We start from the raw sequence: 24725 nt of genomic DNA, 5'->3' as shown, positions 1-24725 counted from the left end.
CTGCATGACAACAACCACCCAGAGCCTTTTTGCCTTCTTATCAGCAGTTTATGAGAGTTCCATCTCTCCACATCATTGTGAATACTTGGTTTGGTTTAATTTAAATTTTATTTTTTAGTTTCAGATGTACAAAACAACATGATTAGACATTTATACCCCTCACAACGTGATACTCCCTCAAGCCTACTACCCCTCTGACATTGTTGCCATATATCAGAAGCAATGTGTGACATGGAACCTTTTCGTTGTGATCAGAAAATGCAGTGAATGCTGCTGCTGAGTGCCATCCAATGGATAGGCAGGGATCTTCAATACGGGAAGTGGCACATTGAACCTTAATAACTGTGTGACAAGTTTCGACTTGCTCAATGCAGTCAGGTGTGAGCTACTGTTGAAAGAAGTGTGTTAAAGTGTGTTGTAAATCATCCTCCATCATGACAATACTCTGTCACACATTGCTTCTGGTATATGGCAGTTTCTGTGAAATAAAAACGGTGTGTCCTCCACCTTATTCACTGGATCTGGCACTGTGCAATTTTTGGTTCTTCCGCAAAGTCAAAATGATTCAGGACATCAAGGCAGTCATGACAACACAACTAAAGACACTAAAGAGGACTTCCAGAACTGCTGGAGAAAGTGGCAAGAACAATGGGATAAGTGTGTTCGAAACAAGGGGAAGTACTTTGAAGGGGATTAATGGCAATGTATCTTTTACTGTAGTTTTTTTTCCATTTAAACATTCACCGTATTTTTTAATCACACCACGTATTTCTGTTTGCTCTTTTATTCTGTTCTTTAGATTTCACGTATAAGTGAGATCATATGGTATTTCTCAGTCTGACTTATTTCACTTATTCTCTGGGTCCATCTGTGTTACTGGTTTATCATTTTTAATTTAGCCCTTTTAAATAATATGTAGTGGTGTCTCACTATTGATTTAATTGCATTTCCCTAGGGATTCCTGATGAGTAGTTTTTCATGGGTTTATTTGCTACCTGTATGTCTAGTAAAATGTCTGCTCATCTCATATTTTATGACCTTTGGCAATTTTCCTCTTCTTAAACAAATAGGATAGTGAAGCGACAAAGATGTATATTGGAATTTCACTCACTTTTTAATACATGAGTGACTGCTTAATGGATTATTTCAAGTATTGGAAGAATATATTCTTTTTCAAAAATTTTGTGCTGTGAACATGTGATGGAGACATAACACCATACACTTTTAAGATTATTCTGTTATTAACACATTCTCCATCTGTTTCTTAAGTCCAGACATTCAGTAATACAATAATGTCTTGATTTGTATTGTTTATTTGTTTTCTTGGTCTATCTGGTGGATTAGAACAGAGGGCATCAGGGTAGCCTGGGCATTCAAAGCCTGGAGGGGAGAGAAAGAGGAGGGCAGTGATCAGAGTCCCCAAGTGGCTTGAATTTGAATCTCAGATCCCCAGCCTTCACTGGAGCTTGAAGGCAATGACCCCCCCTTAGGGTGTGTTTTCTACTGTATAAAATGGGGATAAGGAGTGACCCCACCCCTGGGCTGTTGGAAGAGGTGAAGAGTTGAGTTGCCCATTCACTGTGTAGCATCTGTGCCTGTGGTTTCCACCTACATGTGGTGACCCAGGGCAAGGCACCCCTCTGTACCCTGCAGGCAGGAGGGGGCTGTAGCGTACTGAGGTCTTAGTATGGCGTCCTCACTAGGAAATATAAGTGACTCACTAGAGCTCCTGGAGGTTCTGTTGGCTGACTGTGATATGCAGGTGTTGATGGCACTTACCTTTGCGTCTATGAGGATCAATAGAAGTAACAAAACACAGCATTTGCCAGTGCCAGGATTCCAGGGTTTACTTTTTGAGCATATTCTCTTTAATTCTGTTTGTTTGCAACCTCCTCTGGAGCTTCTCGGGTGTAACTGAAACCAGCCCCCATACACAGAGGGCAAGGAAAGACCAAAGAAAGAGGCAGACTAGATTGGGTGTGTGAAGCCCTCACCTGGGGCAGGAGCATAGTGAGGCCCAGGGAGGCTCAGATGCTGCTGCTATTGCGGTTTTTATTGTTGGAATTATCATGATCATTTCTCCCTGTTCCTCTGACATCCCAAAGCACTTAACCTTCTCGTCTCCCCCACAGTCCTCATGGGAATACCATTGTCTGTATCATCTCCAGGGGCTTTTCCAGGGGAGGATTTTCTCTCAGCCACAACTGCATTATGTCCAACGGTCACATCCTCCTCCCTTTGAGCCCAGCACAGAGCTCAGGCATTCGGTACTTGGAGGTGATGCTGGAAATCTTTGGGCTCTTGGTCTTACTGGATAAGCGGTCACATTTCCGTACAGGGAATCTGGAAATGCTGGTTGAGAAATAGAATGATGCTCCCCTTTCCTCCTCCTATTTCTCACCATGTTCTAAACCTTTGTCTTCCTTTCCAGTCTCCCTGTGTCTAAATCAGGGATCTTTGGGTGGAAACATAGTCTTTCTAGACACAAACCCTTGCCCCTGTGCCCAGCATATTAGGTCCTCAGTTTGAGGTCCATGTTCTAGATACCACAGAAAGGGAGCTGACTGGCCCAGCCTGGTTGGGTCAAGTGTCCCATGGCCTAGTCAGAGAGTTCTGGGTAATGGGCTGTTCTCAGAAGAGACGTTAAGTTAGGGTGTAACACTGGGAATACATTTGCCATCAGTGTTCCCCACTGATCTTCCTAAACACAATATCAGTAAAAATGCCTCTAGAGGCTGCACAAACATTCCTTATTTCCTATGTTCTGAGCTATGCACCTGCACTGTTTCAGGAAATGTTTTTTGAGTGTCAACTGGACAAATAATGTCCCACATAGTCCGTCAGTAAAAGAATTTATTCAGGAAAAGAAAAAAAACTGCAGAAGTGTGAGAATGCTCAGCTCCAGTTACCCACATGAGCATTCTGCTTTCAGACAAGATGGCCGATTTATATATGAGGCAGTAATTTAGAACCATAGAATTTAATAAGCAGGACATCAGGACTGGAGAGTAACAGGAAGCTCAGCTCCACCCATAGACCTCAGCTCTCAGATCAGTTGTCTTAAAGTTCCAGTTCATCTTTATTAAGAGGATGCACAGATAGCATGTGTGTACACCCTGAGAAAATTCATCCTTTGCCTTTCTGTTTCCTTTTGATTGTCAGGAGAAAGCCTTATGCTGAATCCTTAATGCCTCCCTAACTTATAATTTCCCTTTTCAACACGGGGAACAGGCCTAAGTGGGCCTCATGAGCTTTCTGGGACTTAAGAGCATTATTTTTGATTTCATGGTTGTATTTTCATGGTAAACTTCCATTTGTGGCAAGTCATATTAGTTTTCCTTATGAGCAGAGAGCGAAACATCCTTTTTAGAATACAATCTATATAAAACAGAATGAGTCAGTTTAAAGAGAATCAAATTAGTAGCAATAGTTACAGCTAAGGTCCCCAGTCCCCTTCTTTCTTTAGTTCTAATACTATAAATGGTCTATTTAGTACTACATTTGTGCTTTCTTCACTATTTAAAATGGCCCCCAAATGTAGTGCTTATATACTGTCTAGTATTGCTAAATATAAAGCTGTGATGTGGCATCCCCTTCTTCCTGGTACAGCCATGGAGACACTCTTACAAATGGAGATTTCCTTTATAAATGTAAATGTCTTTTACAAAGGGGAACTTCTATTGGTTTTCAGAGCTCCTCCCATGTCTGCTGTTTTTTAAAATTTAACCAGCCTAAAATAATCCTCATACCAAATAGACATATTTTGGGGTGACAAATTCTATTCCCCTATAGCTCCTAGGTTACAAACCTGTACTGAATATTGTAGGCAATTGCAACACAATGGTAAGTGTTTGTGTAATGCATTGACCTTTGACATTACAACTATGACATTCCCAGGAGAAGGAATTTTTCTGCCCTATTATAATTAATGGGACCACTGTCATACATGTGGTCCATTGTTGATGGAAACGTTATTTGGCACATGAATGTTGTAACTGATCACCCATGAGTTTGTAGACAAATTTCACACACAAGTTCAGCATGCTCTCAGGGCTGAAAGTATTTCAGATGCTCCCAATGCTTACAAATCCAAATGCACAAATTCCATAGTCATTGAGATACAAAATGTGTCCACTGGAAGCACAAGCTGATAAACATTATGCTGCAATTCAAATGTGTGAATGCTGAAGTCAGTTTTATGAATCTGTATATGTTTGATCAGAAGAGAAAAGAATACTCCAGAAAGGGCCATGAGAAGGAAGATAGAAGTGAGATATTGGGCCACCCTGAAGCAGAAGTACAAACGTGAGTATTTGTCTGTGGTTCCCACATAAAACATCTCTCCTGTCTGTGAAGTCAATTATTGTGTCCAATTCTACAAGCTGCATTTTTATCCACTTAGTATCTCTTACTTGATATCCTCACGTTTATTAAATTCCTTTTAGGAATCTGACATCGAAAACTGACTTCTCAGTGCATAAGAGCTCTATCCAAACCACTGCATTAAGAAACTTGACCAAACTCCAGGATGATTTCTAGCAGCAAAAGGCCCAGTCCCTAGGATAATTCCTGCCCTGCAATGACTTTGGCCTCCATTGAAATGCCAGAATAAGGAAGCTCAGGGTTGCCAAGAGAATTTACTATTATAGTTATTTAAAAAGTCCTTTCAATTGTAAATATGTATGTCTTACACCCAAGTGTCTTTCTCAAGGACCTGAGAGGTATTCCTTTGAAATGTAATAATCAGAAAGGATAAGGCCTCTGTCTTCCAGTCTCTATGAGAGGATAGTATCCTAACTTCCATAATTACTACCTAGCAGACAGCTGCACTAATCACGTTTATGTTGACCAACCCTTTGTAATTTTGGAAATTAATAATGTAAGATTGGGAATTAGGGCGCAGGGAGGGAAAAAAGAGTCACTTAAGCCGTCAATTATCGAGGTTACCCAGCCAGGGCTTTCTACAGGAGAACTTTGTGAGTGGAGTGGCCTAGTTTCTTATCTAGTTGTTTTACTAGTAACTGGCACACAGCTGGCAATGTTTATTCCAGGTGGATGGCTTTGAATCCTGGCAATCAAATCTTGTCAGACCCTTACACTACAGGCAGGGATGAATAGGCAGAGTACAGAGAATTTTTATGTCAGTAAAACTCTATATGATATAAAGGTGTATATATGTCATTACACTGAGGACTTATAAGAACTTTAATATCATAATTTGTGGTCCAACATTTGCATATTTTGCAGTTTGAACGCTGAAGCTGCTTGTAAGCAAAGGTACAACTGCTCTTCGGACTCTGAAACCACCCACAGGGTGGAGAGAGCACGCTTCCTGTCGCCTTCAGAGTTCAAGGAACTACTTACCCAGAAGGCCTCGCGAGGAATACCGCCTGAGGAACCAATAACGGGATGAGGCATTTCCAGGAGAGCGCATCACGTCAGGGCGGGGCTTCCGGCCTCTCGGGGAGACCATTTTTGCTGCTCTGGCGAAGCAGAGTAACTGTACAGGATTGGGGTCAAGGTAAGGGAACGGAGTAGGCGTGACTAGAACCGTCCCCACCGCGCAGACGCGGGCCTTGGCGGCGCCCCCGGGGACACCCCCTCCTCTCCCGCCGCACCCCCCCTCCTCTCCCGCCGCACCCCCCCTCCTCTCCCGCCGCACCCCCCCTCCTCTCCCGCCGCACCCCCCCTCCTCTCCCGCCGCACCCCCCCTCCTCTCCCGCCGCACCCCCCCTCCTCTCCCGCCGCACCCCCCCCCCCCCCCCCCCGTCCACAGATTCCGAGGGCGGCGGCCGCGCTGAGCGGACCGGCTCTGGTGAGTGCGCGTTCCCTGGGTCCTCACCGCCCGAACCCTAAAGCACCGGGTGCGGGGCACCGGCTCACGTCCTGCAACCCAGGTCCAGACGTCCAGGACGGTGAGGCCCTCCTGGGTGACATCCGGTGTGACGGCGTGTGGGAGCGGGTTACGGGCAGAGGGGCTGGGCGGTGTGAAGACGTAGAGGGGCGACTGAGCCGGGAGGATCCGGGAGCTTGGGGTCCGCCTTCTGCCTGCAGGGAACAGAGTAAGAGTGGTACTTGGACTGGCAGGAGTTGTGCCTCCATTCCGAGGATCCTGAGAGCCATGGAAGTTTAAGAACAGAAGAGGCACACAGTCTGTTTTAGGATTTTTAATGTTTTCCAAAAGCTGCTCATTGAGAAAACAAGACTAGAATGGGGTGTTGAGGACAGTGAGGCACTGGGAGTTGAATCGTTTTCAAAGGTCACAGAGCTGGTAAAGGCAGCAGTGAGATCTGAGGCACAGAGCTTAGTCTGAGTTCACCTGGTTCCTGGGCTGGCCAGGGATTCAGAGGAGGCCTGCACACATGGGACCCAACCATGATTGCCTTCCTCTCCCAACAGCTTCCGAAGGTGGAGAAAACCACTTATGGAACCTACACAAGGAAGGAGAGAATGTCCTAGTCTCTCAGTGGACACCACCCATATGGTGTCTGGGTTTGTGGTGTCCTGAAACTTTCATCTATTTTCCCAGCTGTTGGGTCTGGGGCCCTAGAGATACCCCAGGCCCTGTGTTCTGAGTGCAGGCCACAGGTAACAGGAAGGTGCTCCCATTTCTGGCAACCAGTGTAAACAAGTGTGGAAGGTTAATCCAGAGACAGATAGCAGCAATGAGGGCTTTTGAGGTCTTTGCTGGGAAAGGCTAGGGGGGACCTACTGATTTCTTTCTCCCTTGGGAGATGCTGTGGCCATGGAGATTCCTCTTGGGGCTGGGTCAGGCTTGAAGGTGGCCTTGTAGTGGTGGTGCCATTGGTGTCTGATATGCCAGTTCCCACAGAGCCACCAGGGAGATAAGTCCAGGGGTATGGGCGATTGTGGAGTGTGGAGTGGCAGCATCTTCAGAGTCCAGGCACTGACTAGTTCATGATGGTATGGCTTCAGTTTGAGATGTGAGTGTTGGCTGAGGAGCCATGAAGCAGAATAGGTCCTCTAGGAAATCATTGGCAGAGGAACAAGTTGTAGACCCTGCCTGTCTTCCCTGTGTCAGACCCTGAACTTGCATGTTTCCCCTGGTGAGGTCTGTACCATCTGTGACCATACAGGCCCACTAATGCACAGCAGCTCTCTTCTCACAGTTCAACTTTCGTGTCTTTAAAATCATCCCATAGAATCATACCTACATGAGACAGATGCACATTTGTGATGGAATTACCCCACCCTATAAGGTCAACATGTACTTCACCACCATTTCTTTGTGTTCAGGTTGCTGCTGTGGAGCAGGGGATGTGGAGGCACCCACTGAACAGAGCATTTTTGTGGGAGTGTCACAGGCCTGAGGGAGCTCTGACTTCCCAGAAGACCCACCTCTACGAGATGTGTGGTCCAGTCTTGAGAGACATCTTCCACTTGGCTGAGCAGCAGGAACACAACACAGCTAGAAACTGTTGAGGTGTGGGGCATGTACAAAATGATTTTATCTCAGTGCAAACTTTCACCAGCACGAGGAGGACCACATGGGAGAGACAACCTTCAGGAGCAGTGCACACAGGTCCTTGATTGTGAAGAGCTACAGATTCCATGTGTCACAGAAGCCTTTTACCTAAAGGGAGGTTGGGAAAGACTTCATAGCCTTGTCAGGACAGCTCCAGCAACAGGCCAATCACATCAGAGAGAAGCCAAATGAAATGTATGAGTGTGGGGTGACTTTTCATAGAAAGAAAAGTTATTATGCCTGGGAAAATGCAAGAAAGCCTTTGATCCCAAACATACCCATGTTCAGAATCAGGGTATCCACACTGCAAGATAGTGCTTTGTGTGCCGTGAATGTGGAAAAACATTCAGATACAAATCCTCATTTGTTGTTCACCAAAGAGTCTACACTGGTGAAAGGCTTCACGCATGTGGTGAGTGTGGCAAATCTTTTAGGCAAACCTCAGTCCTCAGTCAACACCAAAGAATTCATACTGGGGCAAGGCAGTACAAATGCAGCAAATGTGGCAAATTGTTTAACCAAAAATTTGTCCTCATTTATCCTTGGAGAAGTCACACAAGAAAATTGTGACTTGTGCTATGAATGTGTGCAAGTTTTTAGCCGTAGATCCATTTTTATTTGACAACAGACAGTTCACACTGGAGAAAGGCGTTATGAGTGCACTCAATGTGGGAAGTCCTTTAGATGAAAAATTTATCTCACTGTACACTGGAGAGTTCACACTGGAGAAAAAGGCCTCACGAATGCAGTGAATGTGGAAAATCTTTTATCAATAGCTTGATACTCATTCTACACCAGAGTACACACAGGAAATACGGCCTTTTGAGTGCAGTGAATGTTGGAAATCCTTTAGCCATCAATTTTACTTCACTGAAAACATGGAGTTCATAGTGGAAAAATGTCTTATGAGTGTAGTGAATATGGGAAATCTTTCACCCGAAAAAATTAACTCATTATTCATCAGCGAGGTCACACTGGATCAAAGCATTATGAGTGTAGTGAATGTGGCAAGTCATTTGCCTCCAGTTCCAAACTTCATAAGTATCAGAGAGTTCACACAGGAGAAAGGCCTTATTTGTGCATTGAATGTGGGGGGGAAAAATGTCAACTCATTCATTGGAGAGGTCACACAGGTGAAAGGCCTTACCAGTGATTTGAATGTGGAAAGTCCTTTTCTCAAAATCGTGACCTCATTGTACACACAAGAGTTCACACAGGACAGAGGACTTTTGTATGTAATGAATGTACAAAATCCTTTACCCAGAGAATTCAACTCATTATACACCAGAGTTCACACTGAAGAAAGGCCTTATGAGTGCAGTGAATGCAAAATTTTTTAGCCAGAAATACAACCTCTCTCAACACCAGTGTGTTCACACTGGAGATAGACCTTAGATGTGCAGATGTTGTACCGTGTTTCCCTGAAAATATGATCTAGCCGGACCATCAGCTCTAATACATCTTTTGGAGCAAAAATTAATATAAGACCTGGTATTTTATATTATTTGTTATATCACATCACATTACATATAAGACCCGGTCTTAAATAAGACCGGGTCTTATATTAATTTTTGCTCCAAAAGACACATTAGAGTTGAGAGTCTGGCTAGGTCTTATTTTCGGGGAAACATGGTAGTTACCTGTGTAACAATAGTGGCAGAAATATTCTGTGAGGAGTCATCTGTCTGAATTGAGTCTCATACATCTGATCATCTACAGTGGGGAGAATCCCCATTATTTTCAGTTATGCAGAAACATGTGGCTATGTTCCACTTTTAACCTGCCCAGGGTGCTTGCCAGATTTATGTCACTTCCGTTTTCTGTGATCAAATTTATTTTACCTCTACCCCCTGGCAGGTCCCCACCGTATGTATCTGTCACAACCCCAATGTGCTCAGGGAAGTTGACCTGTGTTCTCCTATTCATTGGAACAAATTAATGGCAATCTGAGCTCTTAGGGACTACATTCTCTTCTCTGACTAGTTTGGGCATGGGCTAGATCCAGTGTTGACCCAGGAGACATATTAGTTTGGTTGGCAGCTTGCAAAGGACTACCTTTTTCCAGGACATGTCTGCCTCATGTGATACTTTTGATGAGTTTTTCCAGCTTTCAAGTCACCAAATTGAGAACTGCCAGCCCCACATCGCTTTGGCTTGTACAACAATAACAGTGAAGGCCTTATTATTTAAGTTCTTTTAAATCTTGGGGGTTCTATTTACTGTGTGGGGTAGTTCTTAAACAGATTTGAGCTCTACAAGCACGAAGGGTGAACACTTTACGTCAAAAAACTTTCTGTGCTGTGGTCACACAACAGCCTAGCCGTTTGTCCCCCCGCACCTTTCCTTAAGGAAAGAGGAGTCTGTGGGACTGTGCTTCTCTGGGACTGAGTTTGTTACACCTTGTGTCTCTCTGGTCTCCTAAAGAAGGGTTTGCAGTCAAAGATGAGTAAGATTCCCCACGGGGCCGGGGGAGGGGGGGTGGCGGTGGGGGCGAACAACTCAAGCCAGACGGAACCCCACAGAAACCCCTGATGAGCTGCCTTAGAAGATCTGGGAAGGGGCCTTGCCTCCCCTTCCCCCATGCTTGAGAAAAGTTGCTGCTGACTCTTGCTGCTCCCTCTCACCTAATTGTGAGAGAGGTCTTTAGAGTGATAAGATGAAGCTCTTTCTGTTCAGCTCATGGAATTGTTTCACCACAGAGACTTTGTCCCCCCAGGGAGGTGCATACCGCACCTTAGTCATCATGGGACTATATGCTTCGGCTGTTTTGGGACAAATAATTTCGATTTGAAGTAGTTTTCTGACGTAGTGGATGAGTTTCACAGACCGTGTCTTAAACAATGTAACTTCCTTAAGTGTGTAATCAATAAATACCGTCAGTCGGTCCGATGTCAGTCGGTCCGATTTGGGGCTCCAGTCTCTTGAGGCTGTGAGACCCTTGGCCCTCTGAGATTTAACCGCATTGAGTCTCTGCTGCTTTCTTATAGCTTAACCCAAAGCTGCCTCTTCTCGTCTCCCCACATCCTGTGTTGCGCTGGATGCGACACTGTGCCTCGGAGGAGACAGCTGGATGAAAGAAAATAGCTCATCAAAGACAAAATAGTTTGGGCCATGTTGGCATTGTTGCCTATGACCTAGGAAAGACTGCTGGGCTAGGTGGATTTCACTTGAGGCCTGAATGCTGTGAGTTTTAGAGACGCAGAGATAACTCTGACAGCCTCAAGTACTGGGAGCAGCATGAATTTTTTTCTGTTGTTCACAAAGATCTCACAGGGGATGTCAACACTGTTGAGGGGAATCTCTTGGGTGCTGGTGTCCAAAATTCAGTGGGCTACGGTCACTGGTTGTAACAACCACATGGTCCTGGGAAACTTATGTTAGTTTTTGCTCCAAAAGACGCATTAGAGCTGATTGTCGGGCTAGATCTTATTTTCGGAGAAACATGGTATATACAAATATTGAATCATTATTTGTTTATCTGTCAATTATATGTTAACGAAAATAAAGCACAGAACAAGAGTCTGTTACTCCCTGACTGTCTGCAGGTCTGTGGTTATGAATCCTCCCTGCTGCCATCAGTGCTGGTGTTGATATCACCATTCTCCTCAGCCTCTTTTCCATCCACATCATCCACATGTCAGGACTGGCACCTTCTTGAGCATTATTTTGTAGGTTTGTAATTCAACACTATAGTTGCTTGAGAGAGCCAACCTGGTCCCCCTAATTGGATCAGCCAAATATCAGTTCCTTGCCCGTCACATAGCAATTAACCTTCCTGAACTTCAATTTCCTTATCTGAAAACACGTCTAGCATCTGTTTTATGGGGAGGCTGTGAGGAAACCAAAAATAGAATCATTCAGTGCATAGTCTACAGGAAGAGCCATCTCAATTCTTTACAGAGAAGAAATGAAGACACACAACATGCTCCTGAATGAAGAAACTCAACATTTTATACATGTAACTTCAACAACAAATCTGTCCATAAATGTAACAATTACAGAAATGCCTAATGCATTTAATATGACTGACAAATTCCCGGGGACAGGATAATACCCCACAAATATTCTGTTCTTACTGCTAGGCATAAATATCTATGGTCTCATGGCACAGGGGTGGAGCACGTGGACTTGGGATCCATTGTGCAGCTCCTTCCTGGTGCTGACACTTCTTAGAGTTGGGACATAAGGCTCATTACTGAACCTCTCTGGGTCTCATTTTGCACATCTCTACACTAGATGGATAGTTACAGTATCCACCTCACAGTATTATTGTGTGGATTAATAACTGTAAGCATGTAGAACAGAACTGAGCAATTAGCAAATGCAGCACACATATTTGGGGCTGTTAACTGTGTGTCTCAGTGGATGCAGCAGGATGGCAGCGAACAACTGCTTAGTCTAGTTTGGGGCTTATTTCACCTTGTTGCTTAAGACATTGGGAGAGACTGAAGGAATGTTTGAGACTAACTTTATATGCCAAGATCATTTGAGGGCTCAAATTTCAGTCTGGTGAAGGGACAGCTGTGGTATCCTCTAGTGCAGGTGGGAGCAGCATATTTGGGCCTCTTGTTTTTAGCATATGTTCCATTTCCCCCGCATTTTTGAAGGATACCTATTTCCCAGGACCTGCCATGTGTCCATGTGCCTCGAAGTCCAGAATGCGGTAGGCAGGTGTCACTGTCTGTAAGGGACCATATGGGAATTATAGTTGGCTCAGTAAGATGAGGTGTGATTAATAGAGTGGGGAAGAGTGCAGCCAGCTAAAGAAGATAGACCCTTCTGAGGTTGCCTCCACAACTATTCCTGAGAATAGGGATGTACATGTTGAGGGTGTACAGAAATTCTCCAGATATGTGAATTGTCTTCCTTAATGGCTCATGTCACTAGTGGTATAAACAATCTAAATATTTTGTAGGTCCTTGGAGCCATTCCTGAAGGGCATTGCTGCACAGGCAAGAAAATGGGAATTGAGAAAAGAGGTTCAATAGTACAGGCATGGGCCTTTTGTGACCCAGGCTTAGATCTTGGTGGCTCATAGGATAGTGGCCTTAGTTTTGCCAATTTTTTTCTGCCACTGAAGCTAGTCTGATCTTCCCAAAATATGAAGAGATAGATGCAGTCAATATAGCATTTTGAAATCTTTCGTTCCAGGAGAAAAGGAGATGTAAAATTATGTAGAACCAGTTCTACAAAGCTTTATTGAGATATAATTGATGTGTAGTAAATGACACATTTAAAGTTCTATTGGACATTTTACTGGCTATTTATTCTCCATAGACCATCTATCTCATAAAACCAAATCATTATCCCCTCCTTTAATTGTGTGCTCATCACTATAAGAACATCCCTGACTCCTCTGTTTCCTGTAGAAATCCTCTCGACTGTCATTACTCAGTGCTGCTCTATTTTATATATCCACAAACCTGTTGTCACCTTATAATTTACACTAATATATCGTATTTATACTTACTGGCTTATACCGTCAATTTGAATGAAGGCTAACACACATTTCTTTGTTCACTGATGTACTACACCTATCTGGATGAGCCTCTGAGCCAGATGAAATGTTTAGTGAATGTTGGTTTAAGCTTTCCTTCAACATACATCCATGTCTTTCTACCACACTCTCACCTTACTATTTCTTTCCCTCCAAGTTGTAATGAATGAAAAGGACTCACACTTTGAAGAAACAAGATTTCATTATAGCCAAATTTTCAGCATAGCCATGGACTCAAGTTAATTCTTTCATACCTTAGGACTCATTGTCTTCTATTTACCACCCACTGCGACTTATCCGTTCTCAGGCTTCACAGATAATTTTTCTCCTCTAGTTACTTATGTCATTCTCAATGGATAACTTCATTAACCAACATGAATAAGTTTCTGTAATTAGCTCACTCCCCACTTGTTTTGCAGAGGTAATCTACAGTCCCCAAACAGACATTGTCATTGCATTTAAAGGTGAAATGATCACTTCGCAACAAGATGGTGAGATCACGAATCCAAAATCTTTTCTCGGAGTTCAGGTGACCACTTTCCACACCTGCACGTATGTCATTATTGCATCCACTATCTTGGCTGCATATGTAAGTTTGACCTGTAACCACTATTCTCAGATAAATATATTCTCAAAAGGATAAAGCATATCTCAGAAAACTCTGTAAGGAGAGTGGTTGGTTAGCTCAGTTGGTTAGAGCGCAGTGCTCATAACACTAAGGTCGCTGGTTCGATTCCCACATGGGCTAGTGAGCTGCACCCTCCACAACTAGATTGAAAACAACGACTTCACTTGGTGCTGATGGGTATTGGAAAAACACACTCTTCCCCAATACTCCCCCCCAAAAAAAGAAATGATATATAGAAAAATCAATTCAGTTTTTTGGAGTTGAAACACAAATACTCAAAGGAGAGGCAGAAGAGATATATTCTGAGGTTCCCAGAGCAATGGTGTCACCTCATATACTTGCCTTAGAACTGCCTGGAATCTCTCCTTCATGTTTCCTCTTATAACCTGTCTGGTGTTGTACTCCCTCATCACTAACCAAACACTGAACCTCACAATGTCCGAATAGCATAACTCCACATGAATTGAAGAGCAAGAAGGCAATGTGTTCTACTCGCAGTTTTTATGTAACCACTTAGTGTCTTTTTAGCAATTGTTGGTTATGCATATTTTATCTTTTGGGAGGATGATTTTCAAATGGAGTCCTTAGGAGAATTTTAGTAACATGTCTCTGATGAATGCAAGAATGAAAATTTCCTGTCCCATTTTGTGAAAGGAAAGACAAACATGAGTAAAAGATTGTAAGTTAAAATAGCAAGGTAAACGGGGATGTAAAGAATCTCAATCCATAAATATTACCATGTATGAAAGCATGTTTCATGTGTACATAGTGTCTTAGTTAATATTATGCTCCCTTCTCTCTAAAATGATTTCCAATGATTCTGAATCAATATAGGTTTTTAGTGTGTCATCTAGAAGTCATGAGATGGCTTGTTCTAACAAACTGTATTATGACCCCTATCACTCTGTATCTTCCTATCTCTTTTGTAGAGATTGAAATTTTCTAGATAGTCTTAGAGAATAAAGCACCAATATCCTCAGGAATCTATTGTAACTAATAAATTAGTTTATATTGTATGCATCTCAACTGCAATATTTTTTTACCTCCTAGGGATAATAAGAACAATATTCACTCAAACTCAACAGTGACCAGAGCAACTGATTTCAGGCTTTGGAAAGCTGTCACACAGGGCTATAACTTTGAAAGAAGGATGGCACAGCATGTGAGGTTGCATCCTGTCATCCTGCCAGGGCACTTTACAAACCTGCACAGCAGCAGGGAGCCAGAAGGCAGAGGGTGGAAGCAACAACCTCAGAGCCCAGGACTGTGGAGGCTGACGGGAAATCCTGTAGCTGTGTTTTTTCAGAGTGAGTCCTACTCACGTAGGGGATGATTTGAAGGCTTAGACTGCCTTCTGGACTCCTGCCCCAGAATTAGAACCCCTCACTCTCATATCAGAGGTTGGGTATACAGGTGCCACCAGCCACTGAATCACAGCTTCCTCCTCCAGAGGAGGCATCCTCATCACTGCTCTCGGGCTGAGTCCCCTCTTTTCTCTCTCCAGAAGTTGACGCTCCAACTGTGCCAGCCCCAAGTGTCAGGACAATCTCAGAGAACAGCCCACAGGGAAAGACACAGCCAGGATGATACAGCTCTTGTTGCTGCCTCCTGAGCTTCGTGGAGGGTGAGAAAGCCAAACCTGATCCCAACCCCAACAACAAGATGGACCTGGATCTCAAGGCCTGGGATAGCTTTGTCATGCTCTGAACTTAATATCAACTTTACCTAGCACTGGCTTTTGGGCCCAAGGTGTTAGGCACGACTGGAGGAATGAGTTGCAATAGACCAAGATTGGTCTATTAGAATTTATTTGGTATGTTTGAGCTGCGGGAAGTCAGGCTAGAGCAGAGGGAAAAGACCATAACCTCCCCGAGCAAAGAGGGGGATGGAGTTTTATAGGAGGGGGTAAACGTGTCTGTTTCCCCTTCAATGCTTCAGGGGGGTTTTGTTGACAAAGGGTTTCAAGGCATGACCAAGCCCTCCAGCTTCACACCTTGGCCCCAGGTCCCTGTCCAGACTGCCTAGGCCTGCCCAGGCCTGCTGTTCACAGGCCCCTAGGAGATAAAGCAAGACAGAATTAAGACAAGATGGCTTTTAAGATAAGGTTTCTGCTCCTGGCCTAAATGTGGCTTAACACAAGGGACCTGGGGCGCAGAGGAGCTAGCCCAGGATTGAAACCAGAGAGTGATGGGGAAACTGACCTTAAAATGGTTCCCTGCCACGTGGAACTGAGCTAAAATGGTGGCTCCAGCGGAGAGAGAAGTCTCCAGCCTAAGCCCCAGCCCACTTCTGCATAGCCCCCTCCAAGCCACACCTTGAGCCAATCACCAGATGACACCTACCCCTTCCCCCGACTCAAGGAAGTCCCCAACCCATAAAAACCTGCTCAAAACCTTGCTAGGGGCTCAGTCTTTTGGGAAGGATCCCGCTGAGCCCGCCGGCGTAATAAAGCTGTGTTCTCCCTGATCTCTAAGGTGCTGCTTGAGTTTCTCGGTCCTTGCCGTTTTTTCTGCAACAAGAGCAACTGAGTCTGGAGCTCATGCTGCCTGTGCTGCTTAGCCAATAAACCAACACAGGAGTTGGGCGATTTAGAATAAGCATTTATTGTCAGAGCACTGGTAAACTGAGAAGGCAGCATCTTAACTCCTTCAAAAACGGCCTTCCCATTCTGAGACCAGCTTAGGGTATTTAAGGGAAAATCTGGGCATTCCTCTAGAGGCTACAAGATGGTTCCAGGGGTCTGCATGGAGCCTTCCCCCTGGTAATGTAGCTCTCCAGTGATATCAGCAACCCAGGAACAATGGTGGGAATAGCCTGGAAAGAATGCTAGACCACAGAGATTGTGATCAATAAGTATAAGGGTATTAATCATAAGTTTCAGGGTAATTTTCTATAGCAGGGAACTGGGACAGGGAACATTCTGAGCTTGAGCCATAGAGGGACAATCTATTACGAAGCTATAGGTCAAGGAAAGGTGAGGCTGCGGATGCGGCGAGGCCTCTACTGTGGGGGTTCCTAACCGGGCCCTGCTTCAGGATGATGCAAGCACCTAAACGGAGTTTTCCATGGCCATAAAGAGGGATCTCATATGGATCAAGGAGAGATCTGTGGGCCTGTCCTGGCTCTTGCCCCCTTGTAGCTAGCCAATCACAGAGCACGCAGATGATGAAATGTAAAGCAGTCTTTAAAAACATGCAACTTTAGGTCCACTAAGGGTGGGGATAAAGAGATATCTAGTGTGAAATGGGAGAGTAGGTTTAGGGATGTCAAAGTTACATTTTTCAGTGTGAAAATCAAAGTACAGATCTGCATACAAAAATGACTTTATTTATACTAACCCAGCAATTTCTACAGGAAAATATTTGAACACAAAGGCCCACACAGAATGGTACACACAAGTACAGAAACAATTCTAAAAGAATAATACTATAGTGCAGACGTTAGGTTTCTATTTATTTTTGCAATCCTGATTACTCTTGAACTCTCTTTTCATTGGCTCAATGTTTTCAAGGATGAAGAATCATATTTTCGAGACAAAACCTTGAGTGACCATTCTAATCACTGCTCACCTTAATTTTATATCTTGGGCCGGCCCAGTGGCTCACACGGTTGGAGCTCCGTGTTCCTAACGCCAAAGGCTGCTGATTTGATTCCCACAGGGGCCAGTGGGCTCTCAACCACAAGGTTGCAGGTTCGATTCCTCTACTCCCACAAGGATGGTGGGTTCCATCCCCTGCAACTAAGATTGAACACGGCACCTTGAGCTGAGCTGCCACTGAGCTCCCAGATGGCTCAGTTGTTTGGAGTACGTCCTCTCAACCACAAGGTTGTGGGTTTGACTCCCGCAAAGGATGGTGGGCTGCACTCCCTGCAACTAACAACAGCAACTGGACCTGGAACTGAGCTGCCCCCTCCACAACTAAGATTGAAAGGACAACAAGTTGACTTGGAAAAGATCCTGGAAATACACACTGTTCCCCAATAGAGTCCTGCTCCCCTTCCCCAATAAAAAAATCCAAAAAAAAAAAAAAAGAAAGAAAAATTCTATACTTCTCAGACATCACTGCTAAAACTCCTCTGAGGTCTTAACTGTATTTACCATTCATTGGTGTTTCACCAGAACTATGTCCAAATCACTACATAGTCATTGTTAATAGCTCTCTATAAAATTGCATTTTACAACCGTTTTTCTGAGATAAATTCAATTCTTCATGGAGGTCAGTACCTGCTGAAACCAGAGGCCAAATGAGTCCGGGGCTCATGCTGCCTGTACCGCTCAGCCAACAGACCGACACAGGAGTTGGGCCATAGAATAAGCATTTATTATCAGAGCACCGGTGGTCTGAGAAAGCAGTGGGTTAACACCTCCAAAAACTGCCTTAACATTCTCAGTCTGGCTGGGGGTATTTAAAGGAAAATCTGGGCATTCCTCCAGAGGCTATGTGATAGTTTCGGGGGTTTGCACGGAGCCTTCTCTCTGGCCCACGTGATGCTCTCATGGAATCAGGAACCCAGGAACAATGATGGGAGTAGCCTGGAAAGAATGCTAGACCATAGAGATTGTGATCAATAAGCCTAAGTGTATTAATCATAAGTTACAGGGTAATTTCCTAAAGCGGAACTGGGTAGGACCGGGGCCATTCTGGCTCAAGCCGCAGGGGAATGATCCATGGTTAAGCTATAGGCAGGTCAAGAAAAGGTGAGGCCAGGGACGTGGAGAGGCCTCTACTATGGGGGTGCCAACTGGGCCCTGTTTCAATTCCCCCGTCTTTTTTTTTTTTTTTAAGAGTTTATTGGGGAAGGTGAACAGTGTATATTTCCAAGACTTTATTGGGGATCAGTGTGTTTTTCCCAGGACCCATCAGCTCCAAGTCAAGTTGTTGTCCTTCAATCTTAATTGTGGAGAGCGCAGCTCCGCTCCAAGTCCAGTTGCCATTTTCAATCTTGTTGCTGGGGGCGCAGCCCACCATCCCATGCAGGAGTCGAACCGGCAACCTTGTTGTTAAGAGGACATGCTCTGATCAACTGAGCCATTCAGCCGCACACCCCTGTCTTTTAATTCATTTTATTTCTATAAAATTAATATGGTTACAAGGGTAGGGGACAATGACTGTTCTTGGCTACTTCCTGCTGAGAGTGGGTGTTGTCCCTGCCTATGGGCACTAGAGTTTCTTGCTTATTTTCCCTAGAAGATCCCGAGAAAGAGGAGAGCCAGGTGGGGCACAAGTAGAGAGGCAAAAATGAGCAGCTCCAGCAATTCTGTTTGAAGAGGAGCTTAAGGTCTTCAATTGGTTCACAGGAACAGGAGTGACCTTCTTCCTTCTGGGGAGAGTAAAATGAAACAAGTTTGATTCAAGGGAAGTGGACCCAGCCACTGACTCTCTGAGGCCCAATGACAGTTGGGGTGTTCGGAAAAATTGCAAAGGGTCCCTTTCATTTAGGAGTTAACTGGTCTGTTAGTGACTCCCTCCGCCGCCCAGGCTTCTAATAGTACTTGGTCCCCTGGCTTTCTGGGGCTACAATATGTAGAGGGATCAGCCTGGGGGCAGTGCAGGCCCCCCATATTTCCTAAGTGACTGCTGAACCTCTCCCCCAAATTAACACATAGGACGTAGCAAAATTGAGGTCAGAATCCAAAGCAATGGGCAGCAATTAGAGCCAGGACTTAGAGATCTCCTGACAAAACTTTCCCAGAGTCCTTTTTAAAGTCTGATTTGCTCATTTTACATTTCCTCTAAGGTATAGGCCAATGGTAAGGAAAGGGCTGATTAAAAATGAGCCCAAATTTAGGGGCTCTTTTTACCTTTACAATGAGCAGATTTTAGAGGAAATAGGTCCAGCATGAGTGGTCAAGAAAGAATAAATGGCTCCCGTATCAATCAGGAAATTAACAGGCTTACCGGCCATATCAAGGGTAACCTGCAGTTCCTCCCTTGTGATGAGAGTTGCCTCTTTCCTCTGGGGAGCTGTTGGGAACCCCAGGCCTACCAGTCAACCATAGCCATTTACAGGGAAGGAGTTGATCTCTGCTCCCTTCAGAACAGGAGAAAATCCCTCCTCCAGTGCCCTTTTAGTTTGCACAGGGGGCATGGCTGCTCTGCAGGATTAGGACATTCCTTACTCCAGTGATCTGGGCTTGCACATTCAAAGCCTCTGGGGTTGCTGGGGTGGCCCTGAGGTGCTTTCAGCCCTTGTTTGTCTATAACTGTGGCCAAAAGTCTGGCCTGTCTCTGGCTTTATCTCCAGTCTCACTGTTCCTTTCTTTCCTCATTTTCCCTGTCTCAGTTGTTAAACACATTTAACAAATGCCCTGGCCTTCTTCAGGATCTGAGCCTCTTTATCAGGGATGTAACAGTGGGCCAGAACCATTATAATAATACGCTGCCAGGTTAGGGAAAACATCAGGCTAAGCTTGTTATATTGGCCTCCTTACATAGGCTATGCCAAGAAGGGCACATGAACTCTAACAGTCCTAAAATACAGAAGTTTACATAACAATTAGCAAAACTTAGTTCTTAAATTTAGTTTTCCTGAGTAACCAAAGACCTAATTAGATAATATAAAACATAGAAAATTATTTTGAAGACACATACAATATTTGCTTTTCAAGCAGAAAACTTTTTCATATTAGTAGCAGAACAACAGTCTAACAAACTTTGTCTTATTTAGCAGAGAGAGAAACCCAACTTTGTACCAGGTTACTTTTGATATTTAAATTTACTTAATTAATCACATTGAGCTTAACCATATATAAAATTCTCTCAAGATTTTTCACAAACCTTCTATAACTTTCCCCTCCCTTTTAGTTTGTCCCCTCACTCATTCAGAAATAACCATCCTTAGGACAAACTACTTTCTTTCAGTTCTTTCAAAAATACATTTCCATAACTTATACCTTCCTTGAAAACATACATCATTTCCTTTCATGTTAATTAGAATCCATAACCTTCAGAACCTTGATTTCTACTGACAACTAAAAGCAGTAACCATTAGCAAATCCATAAATACATTTTGCAACCTTTAGAAGTACAAGTTGTTGTAATAAAATATAAGATATATTTATTAACAGGTTTTAAGCTATCTTTTAGCTTTCCTGTGACAAGAAGCCAGAAATAGATGAACTCAGACCTACCTAAATTAATATTTCAGTATTTCATTATTTTGAAATATCTAGATATTCAATAATTTTACCGTTTAACACAACTTAGTAAAACTGAAATCTTGTTACCAACAGATGCTGAGAAACCACGTCTAAGCATCCACATCATATAATTATTACTGAAAAGTTTCATCTGAAACCTTGTTTCAGTTAACATTTTATTAGTTCTTAACTCTGAGATTTCGAAGTTAATTATTACTCAAGCTATTTTCTTGACAAATTTTGTAAGAGATAATATATTTTTTGTACACCCAGGTAAAACAAGATACCACATTTAATGTTAATAACCTTAAAAGACATATCTATCCAAAAGTTAAACCAACCTTACTGGTTTCCCCAAAAATAAGACCTAACTGGAAAATAAGCCCTAGCATGATTTTTCAGGAGGATGTCCCCTGAACATAAGCCCTAAAGCATCTTTTGGAGCAGAACTTAATATAAGACCCGGTCTTATTTTCAGGGAAACACAGTAGTATCAAATATTTTCTTAGATCATATGATCCTGAGAAGTACTTGGGTTAGTGTTTTTGTTTTCTTAAATTTTTGTTGGGGAATATTGGGGAACAGTGTTTTTCCAGGACCCATCATATCCAAGTCAAGTCGTTTTTTGTTTTTGTTTTTTTTTTGTCAATCTAGTTGTGAAGGGCACACCTCAGTTCCCAGTCAAGTCGTTGTTTTCAATCTAGCTGCGGAGTCCTTTTCACTCTATAGTTGTGGAGGGTGCAACTCACTGGCCCATGTGGGAATCGAACCTGCGATGTTGGTGTTGTGAGCACTGCGCTCTAACCAACTGAGCCAACCGGCCAACCCTTGGGTTAGTTTTTCATTATTCAAATTTTATATAATTGCTTAATCCTTTTTTATTTAAGCCAATCAATATTATAAACTGGTAATCCATCCGGAGGCAAAAACAGACAATCATAGATGAGATCATATACATATAAACAGAATTATTAACAATTATAGAGAGGACCTAAGATCTTACAATTGCCCCTACAATTCCAAAGAGACTGGAACAAGGGGTGGGGTGGGGGGTGTCAGCTGCTTGGTTTTGAAAGTGTCTCTTTTTTTCCTTCAGATACCTCAGCCTCAGGCATTCCTGGTTATAGGTGGATTAGGAGATGGGTGGAGTCCCCTTTTCTCTGAACTATTAATTTAGTTCCCTTCTGTCAGAGTCTATCAGAAAGGCTTATACATAAAAAATTTCATCCTATTTCCCAGACCTCTAATAGAACAATTCCAGTAGCAAAATAATATAATAATTCAACAAACTATTGAGTGACCAGCACTCTTCAGAAACTAATACATACATTGGCCAAGCAGTACTATAATAGAACATTAATTTCTTTTTGGTCAATGGCTTGTAGCCATAGTTTTGCCGATGGCCTAATACTTTGCCCAACGGGCTCCCGGCCGGGATCGAAACCTTAGATCCCATTGCTGAGTTGGAACAAAATGGCCACATTTAATACAGATTTAAATAGACAGACAGATCCAAGTATTCCCTGGATCAGACAGACAAAAACCAGAAAAACCAGATTCGTATCCAAACACCAGATAAACCAGACCTAGCTAGGTGTCAGATTCGGATGTGACATCGTCTTACTCCATATACATGGTGTTAGGCATGTTAGGAACATGAACCATTAGGAACAGGAACCTTCTTATCTTAAAATCCATCTTGTCTTGCTTTGTACCTTGTACCTGCTGGCTTGTGTTTGCCTTAGGCCTGGAGAAGCCACCTAGAATGTGGAAACCATCTTATCCTGTCTTGCTTTGTACTTTGTCTGTATTCTAGGGGCTTGTGATCAGTGAGCCTGGGCGGGCCTGGGTGGTCCAGAAAGAGGCCTGGGGGCCAGGGTGTGGAGCCGGAGGGCTTGGTCATGCCCCAAAACCCTTTGTTGCTAGAGACAATGCAATGAATACCCCCTGAAGCATCAAAGGGGGAACAACCTTGTTTACCCCCTCCAAAAAAACTCCATACCCCTTTTTGCTCGGGGAGGTTATGGTCTTTTCTAGCCTGGCCTCCAGCATCTCAAACATGCCAAATAAATTCTAATAGACCAACTTTGTTTGACCGTGACTCATTCCTCTGGCTGTGCCTAACACATGGTCCATTGACCATCAGACAATCGACCAGTGGGTTAAAACCAGAAACCTGATGTGGCCATAAGACCACCAGATGCCCAAAGGCCGAAACCAGATGTGGTGGCTTTTACAGTGCAACAGATGGGTCCTGCTTGCCAGAAACAATGTTGCCAATATAAGCGTGCTTCCAGAACCAGAGCAAGCTTGCAACCAGAGCCTCTTACTGGTGGGGTTATTATGTCTTGCTGGATATTGCAACCTTACTTGTTGGTGCCAATGGGTCAGTATGACCCCAGATGGCCCTCAAAGAGGAGCCCCAGAAGGATTTCGCAGAAGATGAGTGTGAAATCCTCTGGCTGCGCACACTGGGGCCGCCCCGCTTTCTGAACCAGTAAATAGAGGCAGGAAACAGAATAAATGCTTATTCTATCCTAACTGAGCAAAAAAGCCATCCGTGACAGGTGGGCCCTGGTACAAACCCCACCTTGGTGACCAAAATCACTCGGCAGTTGCTTCCAGAGGTTAGTCTTGTATCAAGGAATCCACCCTGACCCAGGCAGCCCCCAAGACCCCCTACAAGCTGAAAGACTTACCAGAGAAGCCCTGAGACTATCCCTTCATGGTTGCCAGAAACTGAAACCGGAGGCCAAGAGGCCAACGAGTCCGGGGCTCATGTTGTCTGCACCGCTCAGCCAGTAGACCGACACAGGAGTTGGGTCATATAATAAGCGTTTATTATTAGAGCACTAGTGGTCTGAGAAGGCAGTGGGTTAACACCTCCAAAAACTGTCTTAACATTCTCAGTCTGGCTGGGGGTATTTAAAGGAAAATCTGGGCGTTCCTCCAGAGGCTAAGTGAGGGTTCCGGGGGTATGCATGGAGCCTTCCCTCTGGCCACGTGATTCTCTGGTGGAATCAGGAACCCAGGAACAATGATAGGAATAGCCTGGAAAGAATGCTAGACCATAGAGATTGTGATCAATAAGCCTAAGCGTATTAATCATAAGTTACAGGAAAATTTTCTAAAACAGGGAACTGGGTAGGACGGGACATTCTGGCTCAAGCTGCAGGGGAATGAACCATTGTTAAGCTATAGGCAGATCAGGGACATGGAGAGGCCTCTACTATGGGGGTGCCAACTGGGCCTTGTTTCACTGCCTGTAATGATAAGAAAAGTGATAATTACTTCCCAGGGAAGAGTTGAAATGATCAATTTAAGGTTCTCCTTATTAGGCACAGCAAGAGGAATGAGTCCCGGGAGATCAGAAATTGGTCTATTAGAATTTATTTGGTGTGTTTGAGCTGCAGGAGGTTAGGTTAGAAAAGACCATAACATCTCCCTGTAAGAGGGGTATGGAGTTTTATAGGAGGGGGTAAACAGGCTGTTCCTCTTCAATGCATTAGAAGCAAGCAGGGAGCAGGACAAGACAGCTTCTAAGATAAGATGGTTTCTATTCTGCACATTTTGGTGGTTTCTCTAGGCCTAACGCGGTTTAGGCCTATAGTGGAATTTTCTATTGAGCTAGGCTTTGTCTGTTGGGGTAGGGGGAAGGTGTAGTTAAGCTGTTTATCGAAACCTTTGCATATGTTATGTAGATTTAAGTTGGAGCCAGGAGTAGATCCCATACAGATGCAAAACCTTTCCCAAGTCTCAGGGCCAGCACTGGGCTGAAGTAAATAGAAACATTGAAACTGGTCTGCATAGTAAATGTATAGGAAGCAGAATCATTAAGAGGCAAACAAAGAAAGGAAAGCTTTCAATTTTAGTATATGTGCTGCCAAAGCGAGCACAACAAAGAAAGCTTTCAAAAAGACCAGAGATCCAAATCTTAAAAGAGAAGATTTAGTACCACCATTACAATCCCGTC

General features: G+C 43.8%; 1 protein-coding gene across 1 annotated transcript in view; it reads left to right on the top strand.

The window, feature by feature from the left end:
* LOC117034568 (zinc finger protein 256) overlaps window positions 1-9018 on the top strand; it is a 30883-nt gene extending 21865 nt beyond the window's left edge. Inside the window, exons 4-5 of the mRNA XM_033127644.1 lie at window positions 5248-5521; window positions 7258-9018. The gene's annotated coding sequence lies outside the window, so the exon portion shown is untranslated. The remainder of the gene's footprint in view (window positions 1-5247; window positions 5522-7257) is intronic.
* The last annotated feature ends 15707 nt before the right edge of the window (window positions 9019-24725 follow it).

This window comes from Rhinolophus ferrumequinum, chromosome 15 (genome assembly GCF_004115265.2).
Source record: "Rhinolophus ferrumequinum isolate MPI-CBG mRhiFer1 chromosome 15, mRhiFer1_v1.p, whole genome shotgun sequence".
In the NCBI taxonomy this organism is placed as follows: domain Eukaryota; kingdom Metazoa; phylum Chordata; class Mammalia; order Chiroptera; family Rhinolophidae; genus Rhinolophus; species Rhinolophus ferrumequinum.
Note: the sequence above shows the minus strand (reverse complement) of the source record. Positions and strands in the feature narration are given on the sequence as shown.